The 17794-nt window shown below is 47.1% G+C and overlaps 1 protein-coding gene and 1 pseudogene across 3 annotated transcripts in view; one reads left to right on the top strand and one right to left on the bottom strand.

The window, feature by feature from the left end:
* Sardh (Sarcosine dehydrogenase) overlaps positions 1-17794 on the bottom strand; it is a 163259-nt gene that overhangs the window by 89640 nt on the left and 55825 nt on the right. The window lies entirely within an intron of this gene.
* Positions 428-16857, top strand: LOC144175956 (CCR4-NOT transcription complex subunit 7 pseudogene; annotated as a pseudogene).

Genomic DNA, 17794 nt, shown 5'->3' with positions numbered 1-17794 from the left:
ACACCCCAGTGTCCGCGCCTGGTAAAAATAAAGAAAAACTGGAGGCTGAATACCTGAAGTCACTGCACCGTCACCACCGACAAAAAGATTAAATGTAATAATTGAGCGGCTTTCAGTGCCGCATTGCGATTAAAAAATAGATGTTCGCACGTGTAACCGGGGTACACCTTTCAAGGCAAGGCTGACGTCCTCGGACGCTGCGTTAAAGTACGGCCAGAGTGGATCGGCCGTGGTACCGATGTAGAAAAATGTACTTCCACCGAAAGATGATTAAAAAAGTACTTAAGCGTGCATATATTCAAACAATCACAAAAGACTCAAGTAAAATAGAACTGCAGCACAAACATGAAACGCAGTAATGGACTGCAGGGCCACTCTTACGTCCTCTCTGGCCTCTTTCATCGGCGTTCAGTGTATCAACCCTGGTTCAAGACGGCGTCCACATAGTTTCTTGCGGCTGTTAGTACCTCTTCGAGACACGCGTTTCTTCTGCCTTACTGGATGTCATGGCGTGAGATGGTTTGTTCTCACCCATTGCTATGTCAACTAAGCATCTGTCAAGACTGGTGACTGTTGGCGAGAGCCGTGACGTTGCCTTCGCCATCAGCGTCGTCGCCAACTACGCGTCGGCCAAGTCTCCTGGGGTTCGACGAGGGCCATTGCGTTGGTTATCAGCGTCGTCGCTACCTGGACAAGGGCTGACCGCAGGCGCAAGGTCTGGACGCGCAGGAAGAAGTTCACGCGACTCGTGTGCCGGCTTCTACGGGTCTAGTTGCGCAATAGACTGCGAAGTGGTCACTGCGAGCTCGCACGTGTAGCCATGGCTAGTTCGAATGCCGCAGGCATGAACTCTGCTAGCTCCATCGATGGCGGCATCAGCGTCCTCGAAGTTCCAAATGTGGCGCCAGGTATACGTAATGTCTGGGCCTTCAACCTCGACGAGGAATTCGAGAACATTGGCCGTATCGTCAAGCGGTACAACTAGGTCGCCATGGACACGGAGTTTCCGGGTGTGACTTCCGATGTCCTAACCGACTGTCCCAGTCGAACAGACTTCGACTACCAGAGCCTCCGTTCCAACGTGAACATGATGAAGGTCATCCAGATAGGTTTCACCTAGATGGACGAGGCCGGAAACAAGCCCCCGCACTACTGGACCTGGCAGTTCAACTTCAAGTTTGACCTCACGGAGGACATGTACGCTGCTCGCCAACTCTGGCATCGAATTCGAGACCCACAAAAAACAGGGCATCGACCCGTACGAGTTTGCCCAGCTGTTGGCAGTGTCCGGTGTGGTCCTTTCGCCCGACGTAAAGTTGATCGGCTTTCACGGTGCCTACGACGTGGCCTGTCTGCTAAGGCTGCTGACGAACGGACCGCTGCCGCAAGACATGTCCGAGTTCATCGAAGTGATGAGGCTCTACTTCCCTGTGGTCTACGATGTCAAGTACCTGGCGCAGACTTGCACTTAGCTCAAGGGAGGCCTCAAAAAGATGGCTGACAAGCTGGAGCTGGAGCAGACAGGGCGGCGACACCAGGCAGGAAGCGACAGCTTGCTGACCGGAGAAGCGTTTTTCATGATACCAGATATCTTTTTTGAAGGTGAGATCACCAAGGCCAAGCTCTGCGGAGCTCTCGTTGGTCTGGTATTCCGGAATTGGTGGATCGTACCACAAAAAAAAAAAAAAAAAAAAAAAAAAAAAAAAAAAAAAAACGCCAAGCACGCCAGCCTCCCCCATCATCGCTTTGAAACTGCGCCTGGGCAGCAGCACTCCATCAGCCATGACCGCTAATCGCCACTGCGCCCCCTTGCCGAGTGGGTACGGTGTACCAATCAATAATTTGCTGTGCTGCTCTGTTTGCCGCTCATCACCACTACGCCCCCTTCCCGAGTGGCTGCGGTGTACCGATCAGTACTTTACTGCGCTGCTCTGTTTGCCGCTCATCGCCACTGCGCCCACTTCCCGAGTGGCTGCGGTGTACCAATCAGTACTTCACTGTGCTGTTCTGTTTGCCGCTCATCGCCACTACGCCCCCTTCCCGAGTGGCTGCGGTGTACCGATCAGTACTTTACTGCGCTGCTCTGTTTGCCGCTCATCGCCACTGCGCCCACTTCCCGAGTGGCTGCGGTGTACCAATCAGTACTTCACTGTGCTGTTCTGTTTGCCGCTCATCGCCACTGCGCCCCCTTGCCGAGTGGCTACGGTGTACCAATCAATAATTTGCTGTGCTGCTCTGTTTGCCGCTCATCACCACTACGCCCCCTTCCCGAGTGGCTGCGGTGTACCGATCAGTACTTTACTGCGCTGCTCTGCCGCTCATCGCCACTGCGCCCACTTCCCGAGTGGCTGCGGTGTACCAATCAGTACTTCACTGTGCTGTTCTGTTTGCCGCTCATCGCCACTGCGCCCCCTTCCCGAGTGGCTGCGGTGTACCAATCAGTACTTCATTGTGCTTCTCTGTTTGCCGCTCATCGCCACTGCGCCCCCTCCCCGAGTGGCTGCGGTGTACCAATCAGTACTTCATTGTGCTTCTCTGTTTGCCGCTCATCGCCACTGCGCCCCCTCCCCGAGTGGCTGCGGTGTACCAATCAGTACTTTATTGTGCTGCTCTGTTTGCCGCTCATCGCCACTGCGCCCCCTTCCCGAGTGGCTGCGGTGTACCAATCAGTACTTTACTGTGCTGCTCTGTTTGCCGCTCATCGCCACTGCGCCCCCTTCCCGAGTGGCTGCGGGTGTACCAATCAGTACTTCACTGTGCTGCTCTGTTTGCCGCTCATCGCCACTGCGCCCCCTTCCCGAGTGGCTGCGGTGTAGCAATCAGTACTTTATTGTGCTGCTCTGTTTGCCGCTCATCGCCACTGCACCCCCTTCCCGAGTGGCTGCGGTGTAGCAATCAGTACTTTATTGTGCTGCTCTTTTTGCCGCTCATCGCCACTGCGCCCTCTTCCCGAGTGGCTGCGGTGTACCAATCAATAATTTGCTGTGCTGCTCTGTTTGCCGTTCATCGCCACTGCGCCCCCTTCCCGAGTGGCTGCGGTGTAGCAATCAGTACTTTATTGTGCTGCTCTTTTTGCCGCTCATCGCCACTGCGCCCCCTCCCCGAGTGGCTGCGGTGTACCAATCAATAATTTGCTGTGCTGCTCTGTTTGCCGCTCATCGCCACTGCGCCCCCTTCCCGAGTGGCTGCGGTGTACCAATCAATAATTTGCTGTGCTGCTCTGTTTGCCGCTCATCGCCACTGCACCCCCTTCCCGAGTGGCTGCGGTGTAGCAATCAGTACTTTATTGTGCTGCTCTTTTTGCCGCTCATCGCCACTGCGCCCCCTTCCCGAGTGGCTGCGGTGTACCAATCAATAATTTGCTGTGCTGCTCTGTTTGCCGCTCATCGCCACTGCGCCCCCTTCCCGAGTGGCTGCGGTGTACCAATCAATAATTTGCTGTGCTGCTCTGTTTGCCGCTCATCGCCACTGCGCCCCCTTCCCGAGTGGCTGCGGTGTACCAATCAATAATTTGCTGTGCTGCTCTGTTTGCCGCTCATCGCCACTGCGCCCCCTTCCCGAGTGGCTGCGGTGTACCAATCAATAATTTGCTGTGCTGCTCTTTTTGCCGCTCATCGCCACTGCGCCCCCTTCCCGAGTGGCTGCGGTGTACCAATCAATAATTTGCTGTGCTGCTCTGTTTGCCGCTCATCGCCACTGCGCCACCTCCCCGAGTGGCTGCGGTGTACCAATCAGTTTTTTATTGTGCTTCTCTGTTTGCCGCTCATCGCCACTGCGCCCCCTTCCCGAGTGGCTGCGGTGTACCAATCAGTACTTTATTGTGCTGCTCTGTTTGCCGCTCATCGCCACTGCGCCCCCTTCCCGAGTGGCTGCGGTGTACCAATCAGTACTTTATTGTGCTGCTCTGTTTGCCGCTCATCGCCACTGCGCCCCCTTCCCGAGTGGCTGCGGTGTACCGATCAGTATTTTACTTTGCTGCTCTGTTTGTCATCACAAATCGTCCCCTCCATGTGTAAAATTGCCTCCAACTCGTGTATCTCTTTTAGTGACACCTTATTACTGTTTTCTTACTTTAGTGCCCCCTTGACGCTATTCCGGACAATCCATGCTTTGCCATTTTCCTCCTTAGGCTAAAAAAGAATTTACCCAAGTCGTTGTTTTAAGATAAAAATTTTTAAAAATGTTATTCTGGTTTCACAAGCACTGGTTTCAGAAGCGTGTGTTTTTCGGGCCTGTAATGTGAAGCGCCAAGCGTCAGGTAACGTGGAAAGAAACGCCAGGCACGCAGCAGCTCCCAGCGCCTCGGCGCCTTCCACCTCATTGCTGCCCTTGATCTCTCAGCCCGCGTCTTGGCAGCAGTCCTCCAACCGCCTCCGCGTCTGTAGTTCATTCCACAAGCTAGATGCAGCACTGTGGAGGCTACATTGTTGTCAACAGTGCGCCCACTGAGGGCGCCTAACTCGCCGTGAAGGGGGTCCTAAAAGGACATTCCCTTCTCCCCTCTCGGCAAGTGGAACGGCAAGGGCCCGGCGCCTTTTGTGGCTTCCTTCGCGGTGAGTTAGGCGCGCTGAGGGGCCGGGTTGTTGACAACAATGCAGCCTCCACAGCGTTGCACCTAGCTTGTGGAATGAACTATAGTGGCCACTGCCCTCGCTATCCCCCGTGGGTCAGTCCACGGGGGAGGAGCACCAGTGCGAGTGGTTCTCCTTGTTTTTTTCATTGACCAACTCTTCGTCGCCTTATATTTCATTCGGCTTATAGTAATGTAGGCAACCCTGCGGTTCAAGTTGAAAAAAAAATAACGCCCCATTCCGTCCCTGCGAAAAAAGGATGGTCAGCGAGGCACAAGCGGTAACACATAATCTAGGTGAAAGATACGAGGAAATTTTGTTTCTTGAGCGTTGACGGCGGTCAAATTTAAGGAAGACTAATGATCTCGAAAAATGGTGCCTATTAATGATGACTAATCGACTCCAAATGCGTGCTCAAGTTATGGCACGTATAAGCTTGAGGTCCAAACCATATTTTGAACGGCGTGCGGTTTTGGCGGTGATTGAGGTCTAGTAGCACCACTGTGTAAGCGAGTAGCACAAACGGCGGGACGTTTGTCTTCCAACAACCGCGCGCTTGGTCGCCTCATCAAGCGCACACTACGTCACACACTACGTCCCACACTACCTCATACATCCACAGAGACAAACAGCTCCGACGCGAGATGGCGATATATGCGTTTGTTTTTGTTGGCTCTTTCCCTGTCACTTTTTCGGGGAGTGTTCCTGCTCCGACGCGACGGCCGATATTAAAGTTTTAGCAGTCCGTCTGTTCCGTCGCGTACGTAGCTAGCGTGTTGACCGGGACCCGTCTGGGCACTTGGGCATTCGTCACGGTAGGGGTATAGTGCCTAGAATATACTGTCTAGTGCCTAGTGCCTAGAACATACTACTATAGTGCCTAGAATATAGTGCCTAGTATATTCTAGGCACTATCGTAGGCGGATTAGTTCCGCGGGCCTGCCTTCGCCATGTCCGCGCCTCCTCACCCTTTCTCCTCGCCCTTCCGCGCTCGCAGGCGCAGACCGGTCCCGGAAAACCCGGTAACAACGTAACGAACGGAACGGACGGACTGCTAAAACTCTCTAATAACCTGGGCCTATGTTAGCTGTCTTTCCCTAATTGCGTTTTTCCGCGCGCGCGTGCGTCCTACCAGCGGTGGCAGCGAGACAATCTGCTTTATAACGTTTGTAACGTTTACTAGCTTGTGTTCATTAAAAAAAAGTGTGGTCAGCACAGGTTCCTCCATACGTTTTTTAATATTTAGAGGTATGCTCCACACTGCTTAAAAACGCTTAGGTAGGTTCTGCCAATGCAACTCCGCCATTCACGACTTGTGACGTACCGAACCACAGAGCACAAAAATTTTTATGATCTAGAACACACACAATATACTCGTTCCTTCACATCTGCAACCAAACCGGCCACACGGCTGTTGACTAATCCCTCACTTGCCTTCGGCAATGTCTCATGCAGTGCTAGCTGCTATATTTTCAATCTGTCACCTCACATCGCTTGTGATATGCGAATCACTTTGGTCAACATCCCCTCAGCGATCGATATGTCACACTTCAGCTGCCGAGATGCACCTAGCTTTCCCCCGAGGCGTGAGACCTTGAACGAGATACTAACATCGACATGGTGCAGTTTCTGGCTGCGCGGTACACTATCTATGACGTCACCGCTTGCAGTGCGGGTTCCGGGTATAATGTGGGTGTTTGTGACCACCGGTTCTCCTTTCGCAGAACTGTATGCATTAGTATACCACTTAAAACGCAGTCGCCCGAAGAACGATGCAGCTTGGGGAGGCCCACTGATCAACCGGGGCAGCTGGCGTGTCGTGTCAGGGTTGCTTTATATATATATATATATATATATATATATATATATATATATATATATATATATATATATATATATATATATATAAGAAAACTTTGAACAAGGTAAAAGCACGATTGTTGCCAACGTTTCAGCAAAAAGACTTGCTTTCGTCAGGGCCCTGACGAAAGCAAGTCTCTTTGCTGAAACGTTGGCAACAATCGTGCTTTTACCTTGTTCAAAGTCTCCTTTTCTTGTGTTCTCTACCATCTTCAAAGTTCTACTTCTCCATATATATATATATATATATATATATATATATATATATATATATATATATATATATATATATATATATATATGGAGAATTCATATCCATATATACATATGGATATGAATGCAAAATATATGCATGCATATATACATATGGATGCATATATACATATGCTGAAACGTTGGCAACAATCGTGCTTTTACCTTGTTCAAAGTCTCCTTTTCTTGTGTTCTCTACCATCTTCAAAGTTCTACTGCTCCATATATATATATGGAGCATTCATATCCATATATACATATGGATATGAATGCAAAATATATGAATGCATATATACATATGGATAGGAATACAAAAATCCATATATACATATGGATTTTTTCTCGACTTATATTTTCGCTTATTTATCAATGTATTAAAGAAACGTGACAAGCACACGTCATTCGGCACTATTAAATATTTTGAAAAAAGCCGAATAGCACTGGCAATGACGACTGCAACCTTGATATGTATCTTTACCGAGTCCCTCGTCCCGTATCTTTCTGTTCTGCTACATGCATTACGAGGCACTGGCTCCAGCAAGTTCGGATATGCCAATTGCTAACCCCGACTTCCGACCACGGTCTACGTGGCGGCCGCTGGGAAAGAAGACGTTCTACGTCTCCCGCGGTAGTCGAGGGGCGGCGCTAGTTGACCGGCCTCAGAGCTCTTGTAAATATAAACCCCCGCTTTAAAGTCGAGAGAGAAGCCGCTGCGGGATAGCGTAATGGCGAACGCACCGCACCGGTTATGCGGAGATGTGGGTTCGAGTCCCGCTCCCGGAAAAACGGCGGATTTTTTCTCGACTTATATTTTCGCTTATTTATCAATGTATTAAAGAAACGTGACAAGCACACGTCATTCGGCCCTATTAAATATTTCGAAAAAAGCCGAATAGCACTGGCAATGACGACTGCAACCTTAATATGTATCTTTACCGAGTCCCTCGTCCCGTATCTATCTATATATATATATATATATATATATATATATATATATAGAGAGAGAGAGAGAGAGAGAGAGGTGTCAGCCATTTTACGCGACACCACGCCTTTCTAACATTGTCAAGAAGAAAAAAGAGAAACAATTCAATTGGCTCCCTTTGATTCATGCATTCCGTTTGAGGTCACGCGTTAACCACAACCGCAATTTCCCTTGGCGCACCGGGAGCCGAAGCGCTGCAAGTTGGCATTACCAGAGCGTTGTGCTGCACAGGGCACCGGTCGCCCGGTCATCACTTGGATTCCCGGACTAGGGAACCACTCCTACTTTATGGCTCAATAAAGTTTCGTGCTACTACTACCGCACAGGGATTTATACACCCCCCCCCCCCACCCTTAAGAAGGATTTCGACACTACCCCCCAAAAAATTCCACAACCACGAGATTTATACACACCCTCCCAACATACCCCCCCCCCCCCCAACACCCCCTAATGAGGACTTCGACACACACCCCTTAATCGAAATTCTGCATACACCCCTGGTTGTGCAGATAAGCAACCTAATTTCGCATCGCACCCGCCAAACTGTTTCAGTGTCTAAGGTGTCGTGCTGTTCAGCACGAGGACGCAGGTCCCTTTTAATGCGTAGCATTCTTTAAGTACCCCCCCCCCCCCCAGCCAGGACCGTGTAATGCCCTGCATTTCCACAAAAATGCAGATATCGCGAAAGTTCTACCTGTAATCGCTATAACAGCATAAATGGAGATAACTGGTCGCACAAAATTTTGAAAAACTAACAAATAACAAAAATATAAAAAACTACGGAAAATGGCAAAACGTATAACGCATGGCATTTCCACAATAATACAGATTTCGCGAATGTTTCACCTGTAATCGTTATAATAGCGTAAAAAATTAAATGGAGATAATTTGTAGAACGAAATTTTGAAAAACCCCCAAAAAAAGAAAAATATAAAATAATTTCGGAAAATGGTGAACCGTGTCATTTCCACAATGATGCAGATTTCGAAAAAGTTCCAAATGTAATCGTTAAAATAACGTAAATGGGGATCGGACGAAATGTTGAAAAACTAAAAAATAAGAAAAATATTACAAAGTTGTGAAAATAGGCAAGATGTATAACGCATGGCATTTCCACAATAATACAGATTTCGCGAATGTTTCACCTGTAATCGTTATAATAGCGTAAAAAATTAAATGTAGATAATTTGTAGAACGAAATTTTGAAAAACAAAAAAAAAAGAAAAATATAAAATAATTTCGGAAAATGGTGAACCGTGTCATTTCCACAATGATGCAGATTTCGAAAAAGTTCCAAATGTAATCGTTAAAATAACGTAAATGGGGATCGGACGAAATGTTGAAAAACTAAAAAATAAGAAAAATATTACAAAGTTGTGAAAATAGGCAAGATGTATAACGCATGGCATTTCCGCAATAATGCAGATTCCGCGGAATTTCCACCTGTAATCGTTATAATACCGTAAATGGAGATAATTGGTAGGATGAAATTTTGAAAAACTAAAAAATAACAAAAATATTAAAAAATTACGGAGCAAAACTTATAACGCATGTCATTTCCACAATAATGCAGATTTCGAAAAAGTTCCACCTGTAATCGTTATAATAGCGTAAATGAAGATAATTGGTCGAACGAAATTTCGAAAAATCTAAAAAAATAAGAATATAAAATAATTACAGAAAATGGCGAACAGTGTAACGCCCTGCATTTCCACAATAATGCAGATTTCGCGAAAGTTCCAGTTCTAATCGTTATAATAGCGTAATTGGCGATAATTGGACAAACAGGATTTAGACAAACACACTCAAGACACGCGGCATTAGTAGATATTTCTCTGAATTTCTGCAGAATTTCTTTTTATGACCCGGAAAATGAAACACCCGTGTGACAAGGTTTGGGAACACGTGAAAGATCTCCAGGCAGCCCGCATTAATCCATACCCCCCCCCCCCCCCCCCCTTACGGAGCGCTTCTCACAGCCAGATGCAACTTGGGCGTGTAAAACCACGAAATTTAATTGCCTTCTGTACCACCTGCCACAGCCACTCGGCAAAAAAAAAAAAAAGGTTTTAGAGGACTGCTGAGCTGTGATAGCGTGACTTCATCGAGGGAGTCTTGGGACGGAGCGGGTGCATTTACCAATGGCGCTGGCTAATGCTCTCACAGCCATGAAGGTCAATTGAGAGAGTGATATTTTTTAACGTTTCTTTTTCTACCTTCATGTGCAATGGCGCTTTTTTAAGTGACACGCTAAAAAAGATTGGTTGTCTGATGACTGAGCGCTTGGCAGCGGCCACCGCATGCCCGCAAACTTGAAGTTGGGACCGGCATGCCCATTGCATCAGTGATCAGCGGCGACTGAAATCAGTGGCTCATCAGCGCGATCACCCACGGCGCTTGCTCAAGCGGGCCATGAAGACAAAATACAAGTTTGTTTTGTTCCAAATATTTGGTGTTTTATAGTGCCCCCAGCGTTTGCCCGGCAGCAAATGATGCTTTATTCACTGAGAAATTAAACATTTTAAGCCAAATTTTAATTACCCCGCTAAATTGTCTGTTTCGTGACGTCAACGAGGACGTGTTCAGTGAAAGTACCCGAAACGGAAGCTGATTTGTCGACTAAGGCTGCTAAAAACGGTAAAAGGTGTCTTTTTTTCATTGTTTACTGTCCCCCTTCATAGGTGGCGCCACAACACCACACAGAGACCACTGCCCTCACTTGCCCTATTTTTGACCGGATTTGTACCTTGCTTACTGTTGTTATGGTTGATATTAATAGTTCGTTACTTACTGTTGTTACGGTTGATATTAATAGTTCGTTGAAGATTGGGTATCCTCAACAAACAGGGCCACGTAAGTGACAATGTCCCTGTGTCGTGTCAGACGGGCACAACAAACCGACGGCTGTGCACATGGAGTGTTCTTTCCTCCATGGCTGTGCAGTACGTGGTTGTTCGTTACTTACATTGTTTACCCCACCATTCTTACTGCAATAAGAATCACTTGCTCTAAATTTAAGTACAAATAGCTCGTTCTGCAAGCTTATAATCCCTGTTTAATTTGCACTGGATTTTGCCGGCCTCTACTAATCGCAACGAGCGGCCCATAATACGTCATAACATCAGTGTGGAAAACTAGCTAGTGAGTCGCATGGCTATTCACTGTTTTCCTCATAATATAGCTTTTTGTGAATTTTGCATTAAAAGTGGTGTCCGTGCTATTCTAACGAGGCGACTGTGTGTTCAATATTTCGGTGCACATTAAATATCCCCAGGTGGTCAAAATTAATCCGGAGCCCTCCACTATGGTATGCCTCATCGCCTGCATAGCATCGGCACGTTAAACCTCATAATCAATTAATCAATTAATCTCTAATGATGCTGTCTTTAGAACGAACCAAACTTGTATTTTGTCTTCATGGCCCCTTTAAGTCATGCACCCTTTACTTCTGCGAAGCAGTACCCTTGTCGGCAAGCCTAATGGCATGCCCCATCCTTTCCACACTCCCATGGTGACTGCGCCTGACTCCAGCTCTAGGCGGAGAACCGCTTCTGGCTATGCGCTGTCGTTTTTCATTGGTGGTGATGGCGTCCTTCCAGGGTCGCTTGATGAGCATGGCTAATAATCACGGTTGCCCCGGGCGGCTAGCGTCCACAGGAAATCGCTCAACCAGCCGGTACCCTTTTTCGCACGCCACCAATGGGCAGCCCGTGACGGAGCTTGCAGTTCCATCCTTTACTTTCAGAAGGGGCAACTACACTTCGGTGAGGGCTAGAATTACACGAAGATGACATATATCCTTATTTTATTTTGAAGAACTAGCATTTAGTAACTCGGTCAAGAAAGAAGAAATGTAACTAAAGTTATATATTTCCCGCAACAAAAAGTACCAGTGAGCATGGCCTACCCCGTTGGACATGAATTTCGAATTTCTCAGGTTAGTATGATGCAAATTTGTGTCAAAACCAATGTAGTTCGCACTGATCTTCCTTTGCTGGCGAATTTGCAAGCTCCCTTCTATCCAATGCTTGCGAATCTCATTGAATTCCCACTCAAGGCTCCGCCAACAACCCCTACAAAAATAGGGACACCTCGCAAATTTTGTTGTTGTGATATGCATTTATTAATTAGGCTCAATTACAATCCGTGCCTTGACCTTGGTCATTACCGGAGGGGGAGGTGAGGAAGGGGAGGGGAGACGGTGGTGTCTGGACTAAATTTGGTCCTGTATGCTGTGTTCTCCAATGTAGTAGAGGAGAGATTCGAGGATTTTAAATGCTTCAGCTATGGCAACTCCTGCTGCTATGTGGACTCAACAAGACAACTGCTCTGTCCATCTGTAATGATCGATGTGCCACGCTTTCGCCGCACATGAAAATGCTGTTAATACAGAGCGCTAGAGCCTGCATAATTTCACATCAGACTCCTTTCATTGCCCCTGAAACAATGTTTTTCCAGCAGTGCATTTGTGTACAGCAGCGAAGCAGACTTTAAAGGTGCTTGTTGTGTAGTGCTTCATAGGGATACATTGGGTCTAATGAAGGTATTTAATAAAAGGCCCTTGGGCCATCCTACTTTGGTATCAGACATCTGATATTACTCCTAAAAAGTGTCTTCCCAGCAATAATTTGTTTATATGTAGTAGTGAGCCAGATTCTAAAGGGGTTCAGTGTATAGCGCTTAATTCCTACGAATACACAGGGTTTTATGAAGGTACATAGACAATTGGAGCTCTATGCGAAGCTCGGTGCTTTTCCGCCCCAGTGCTGCAACATCAAGAGGTGCTCAGAACGTTTGTGTTTGATTTGACTCGGTGTCATACGTATCCTCTGGCAGCCATATCCACACAGCATGTAAGACACCTGCTTCTGGCGAATTTTCAAAGACCTCTCAAGCCGACATTGGCATTGTGGATACTGGCGCCACAGAAAATATGCACCACAATTCCCAGAATCAGCAAAAAGTCGATCATGCCCACGCCTGCACTGAAGTTCTTTACACTCAAGTACATCTTCAGCACTTAAAGGCTACACACGTTTATGCAGATGGCTCAGTTCACCCAGGCTCATCTGCCATCGGTGTGTGGAGCCTGCAGCCCAGTGCACCATAGAGAAAAAACCTAGTCACAAAGCGTCCTTGACCGCTACCGCACTGGCAGCTGTAAGGGCTGCACTTCATTACATCAGCGGACATCATGCCCATTAATGGGTAACATTCCTTGACTCGCGCAGCGCCTTGCAAGCCCTCCAAAAGCTGTCCAACAACCACAGTCAGCTTGTACACGAAATTGCCGAAATTCACACAATGGCAATGTGCTCAGGTGATCACATCATTCTTCAGTGGTTGCCTGGTCACTCAAGAATACAAGGAAACATTAGATCCGACGCAGCCGCCAGTGCAGACCACTTGCTGCGTAACACGACCCAGCTTCATTTCTCCCAAGAGGACAACAACGCCTTTATCCTTGCAAGTGGGCCAACAAGCCACTGCTTCATGAGCTCTCGTAAAGGCACTCTCGGCGGATCTCCCTTTTCTCTTTTACGTACATCGTCAGCGCCAACTTTCGCTTCACTGCCTCATACCACTCCGGTGCCTCCACCTGCCACACGCGGAGTCGTTGGGCCTGGGCAGTCAGGCACTGGTCCTCGGGGCTTAAATAGCCCTGCCTCTGTCTCTATCTATGATGGTGAGGCCATAGGGCCTTCTTATTTCAAAGAGAAGTTTTATAAGGTTAGGTGAAAGAAAAAATTGGCTAGAAATTATGATACTCCCTAATGTGATATTTGGGAACAGCAGCAGTGCACTGATGCAGCACTCACTCGTGGGTTCTCTCGACGGCAGCGATGATGAGCCTCTGCGTCGGCGGCGCGAAGTGCGTCTCAGGAAGCTTAAGTGAACGCACATCATAGTCACGCGCACGCCCCCCTCACGTTTTCGCCAAGCGTTGCGCCGTCGAGCGCCTCGTGCGGGCCCAGCACACTGCCCCCTCCCCTCCCCCACCGCACACTTTCGGAGAACGCTGGCTCGCACCGCCACAGTGAACCACCCTCCCCTCCCAATTTCATGACACTCCCCTCCTTTGCTTTCTTTCACTCATCGGTCTTCCCATCGTTTGCTTTTTCTTTCATTCGTTGGTCTTCCCAATGTTCGCTCAGTCACGACGGCGGCGACGCGGCTCCGCCCAGAGACGGGCGTCAAAGGGCTGCGCCCTAAAATGTGGCGGTCCCGTGTGAGCAGAAAACTCCTGTGGCACAATCCCATACGCATGCACGAGAAAACTACAGTGGAGAGGGACATTGGCTGGGCTCTTATAAATGACTCAGCTACTCTCGCATCTACCAACACTGGTAAGTGGGAACGATGCATCGAGGAAAGCAAAAAAAAGTCGCTCGCAGCAGAGTGTGCCTGCAGCAAGCCACTGCATGAAGCACCGCTCAGGCGACAATGGTGGGCAGGGGCAGCAGCAGTGCAAGCGGAGCAGCGTCAATGTGGCATGGCAAACACCGGTCCCCCATCACATCACTTGGAAACGGGTAGGCCACGAGCCATATGTGCTCCCGTGGAGCAGGCACTTTATATAACAGCCACCCTGCTTCAAAATTTCGTACTTGCAATATACAGCACCAGTGTATGAGAAAAAAAACAACAACAAAAAAACATTTTTATTTGTTCTCAGTCACGACTGCAGCTTCTTATGTAAAGACAGCCCCAGTTCTGTGCTTAATTTATGCAGTGACTTAATTATTTACACGTTTAATAGACCTTAAGCTTGAGATCCTGTACTATAAAAACAAATGAGGAAAAGGCAAAAACTATCACTTGCACAGAACTTGAATGGAACCACCTTTTTCTCAAAAGGGCAGCAAAAGCAAGCAATGTATAAATCAACCCATAGCTATGCAATATAACATGCAAAAATGGACATGTAGAAATGGATTTTTGATCTCTAAGCCAAATAATTTTCTAAGCCAAATTTTGGATGCAAATAACGATTTCGTTTGAACAGTTGTGAATCGAGGCAAATATTTAGCTATTTCTAAAAACTGATATTCGCAATTTTTCAAGCATGCTTCAGTAACTACCTGTAGAAAAATAAGAGGCTCTTTAAACAGGATCTGAAAAATTTTATTGTGGAATAAAACAAACACAAAGAAGCCATTCTGCTGCTTCTAGGTTTATTGATGGTATTATATTTTACATGGGGCACCTTTCATCTTGTGTGGTGACGTCAACCGTGTTTCAATGCGTTAGTGTAATGAGGGCATCACTATATCTATATATTCAGACAAGCATTATGGTTTATACAATTCTCCTATAAAAAAGGTCTAAATGGTGGTGTCATGAACTTTCATGTCAGCTTTAAAAAAAACTCTGTGTACCGGGCAACGCAAGGCATCAAAAATTACCCTGATTATAAACACTCTCAGGCATGCTCTCATAGCATGATGGTGTCATCCTTGCTTAACCTCTGCTTGCATAACCCCTTCACTGAACTAACAATGCATGAATTTTGCTTTCAAAGCACGCTTGCACCGCACACACAACAATCTTAAATTAGTGTTCCGCAAAGGGCCTTTCATACTTAAAATAGAAACATATACCAAGAGCAGAGACCAAAATTGAGGCAATTACGTGATAACATGCACAGTAGGCAAACTAGCTTCACCAGGGCTGCAGTGTCAACGCCTTTTTGTTAAAAACGCTTCATCGTGACTTCAAGGAGGCCGAAGCTAGACAAAATTACCATCTCTCTGGTGTCCTTTATAGAAAAAAAGCATTATAGAACACTAAGGGTAAAAAAAAAAGACCAACTTGGCGCATCATTCGATCAAAAAAGGGACTATGCCAGGACCCAGCATGGCTTTCTAACCTAGCAAGTGTTGACCGCAGCAGCTTGAGGCCACCACATAATGAGCATGTGAAAAGAGAAGCAAGAGTTGGCACAAAGCCAAAGAGATAAGAGGCACTCAACAAAAGCATCTTCCTCTTGCCGTTTAGCCGCATGTAACCGGTGCAATGCGAGAAAACCCACTGCCGCTAGCGGAGAAAGCCGGTGCGTTTTTGCAGCGGTCGACCATATGCGCTCAAAGCGAGATACATCCGGTGCCCAGCTAGTTTGAACTCATAACGAAGAATATACTTTGCATGTGCTTTGGCGGGCCTTTCTTGTTTTCAACAAGGCATAATTTAGTCTGCCCGAGTTTATTAAAACAGCACCCCATTTGCTCTTTCGAATTTACGATGCTGTCAAAAGTTGTGAACAGTGCTATTCCATTATAACCCGAATTGAATACCTTGAAAACACCATCAAACACGTCATTTTTGGCCTCTCGCAAATAAGTGTGACGACTGGGGTGAATACTCAGGGAAAATGGGGGGGGGGCGACATTTTCGAAACTCGTGATCTGCTTGTTTTATAAAAAAGACACTGTACCGCTACCTCTTTGGTGCTCAATAAAATATCTTCAATACGAGATGCACTTGCGCAGTTTTAGTAAAAACTCGAACAAGTTCAGGGTGCCTACAAATTTGACATTTTCCCATTCCTGACTTTTCCAGGCTTTCCCCGAGTGTTTTTGCTGAATTCTTTGAGTGACAGAGAACTTTGTGTTAGGTCATGTGGGTTGACACCACGTTGCTGGATGCTGTCACTCTTTAAAAAGCATGTTAAAGAATAAAAAAACAGCATAATACAGCTTGAATGGTAAAGAATAATGTTTATTTGATGTAAAAAGAAAACAGAAGGGAGATGTCAGTAAAATGCACAGTGGATAAAGTAACTTCGTAATAAAGATAGTCAAGCCCATTTGAAGATGAGTCAAACATACTCAAATACGGATAGTAGAAAAAAGGTGCACACAGAAGCAAATATTTTTGAATGTGAGATATTTTTATCTACTGATAGGAACCTCAATGCTCGGGGCCTGCGGCTCAAAATATCTGCTTCACAGGTAAAACATGGGGAAGGGGAGGGCAGCAGCAGTGGCTGTCAAAGAGCTCGCGTGTGAACTGTACGAAGCATGTTTTCTGCACACACATTCACATTTGTGACTGGAGCGACCAAAGTTACGAGATTTCTGTCGCACTGGTCCGAAGAGAGAGAGAAAAACTTTATTGATATCCCAAGATGGGGCCCGGAGCCCCTGCTTCTTGGCAACGTCTTCAGCCATCCAGGACTCGGCCCGGAACTGAGTCTCGGCGTCTGAGCTGAGCAGTACCGTCTCCCACTGCTCCGGTGTAGTTATCGTCTTTCTCACTTTGTCCGTGGTGCTTATTGCAGGGCAGGCCCACAGCCTGTGTTTGAGTTCAGCCCTTTCTCTGGCATTTTTACATCCGTCACTGTGTATTTACAGCAGTGACTGTAAAGTGCCACGTTAGGATAGAGCCCCTTCTGAAGTTGCCTCCATGCAATTCACTGTCTTTTGTCTAATGTTCTGTGTGCCTCTTGGTATTTTAGCCTCCCCATTCAATAGCGATCTATGATCTCTCTGTAATTCCCCCACACAATCACTGCTGGTTGATTCGGGCGAGGGTAGCTCTGTGTGCTAGCTCGGCCGGTTAATCCTCTAGCTAGGTTGTGAGACCCCTTGTGGTCAGGTAGGGCTGTGTGAGCTGGGTGCCATATTATTTGTGCTCTGCTAAATCCCTTCATGACTTTTACTGTTTCAGTCGATATGCATCCTCTTGAAAAGGTTCTGACTGCCATCTTGGAGCCGCTTATTATATATATCTTTCTTTGGTTCACGCTAACGCCATGGCAACGGCAGCTTCTTCCCCTTTCTCAGGTGCACTTGTGTGAACCGAGTTTTAAGTTATCAGGGGGCTGTGTTGATAAACCACCAATATTGCCATGACTGTGTGGTCCCCGTTGTCAGCAGCGTCGACGTGTATTGCGTCCTTGGTCTTTTCAAAGCATTTGTAGATGGCTTTGGCTCTTTCTTGTCTGCGCTCTTGGTTGTGCACTGGGTGCATATTCCTGGGTAATGGGGAAGTGCACACGTGTTCGTGCATCGGGGGAATTTCAGTGTTATTCCCTTGTTGACAGTCATAACAGATGTATGAGGATCTTAGCCTGCATCTTAATTCCAGTCTGGCTTTTTGTGAGTTGCTTCCAACTGGAAGATTCATT

This window comes from Haemaphysalis longicornis, unplaced genomic scaffold (assembly GCF_048455015.1).
Source record: "Haemaphysalis longicornis isolate Haplotype H1 unplaced genomic scaffold, Haemaphysalis longicornis Haplotype H1 scaffold_1, whole genome shotgun sequence".
Lineage (NCBI taxonomy): Eukaryota > Metazoa > Arthropoda > Arachnida > Ixodida > Ixodidae > Haemaphysalis > Haemaphysalis longicornis.
The sequence above is the reverse complement of the archived record's forward strand: the minus strand, read 5'-3'. Positions and strand labels throughout refer to the sequence as shown.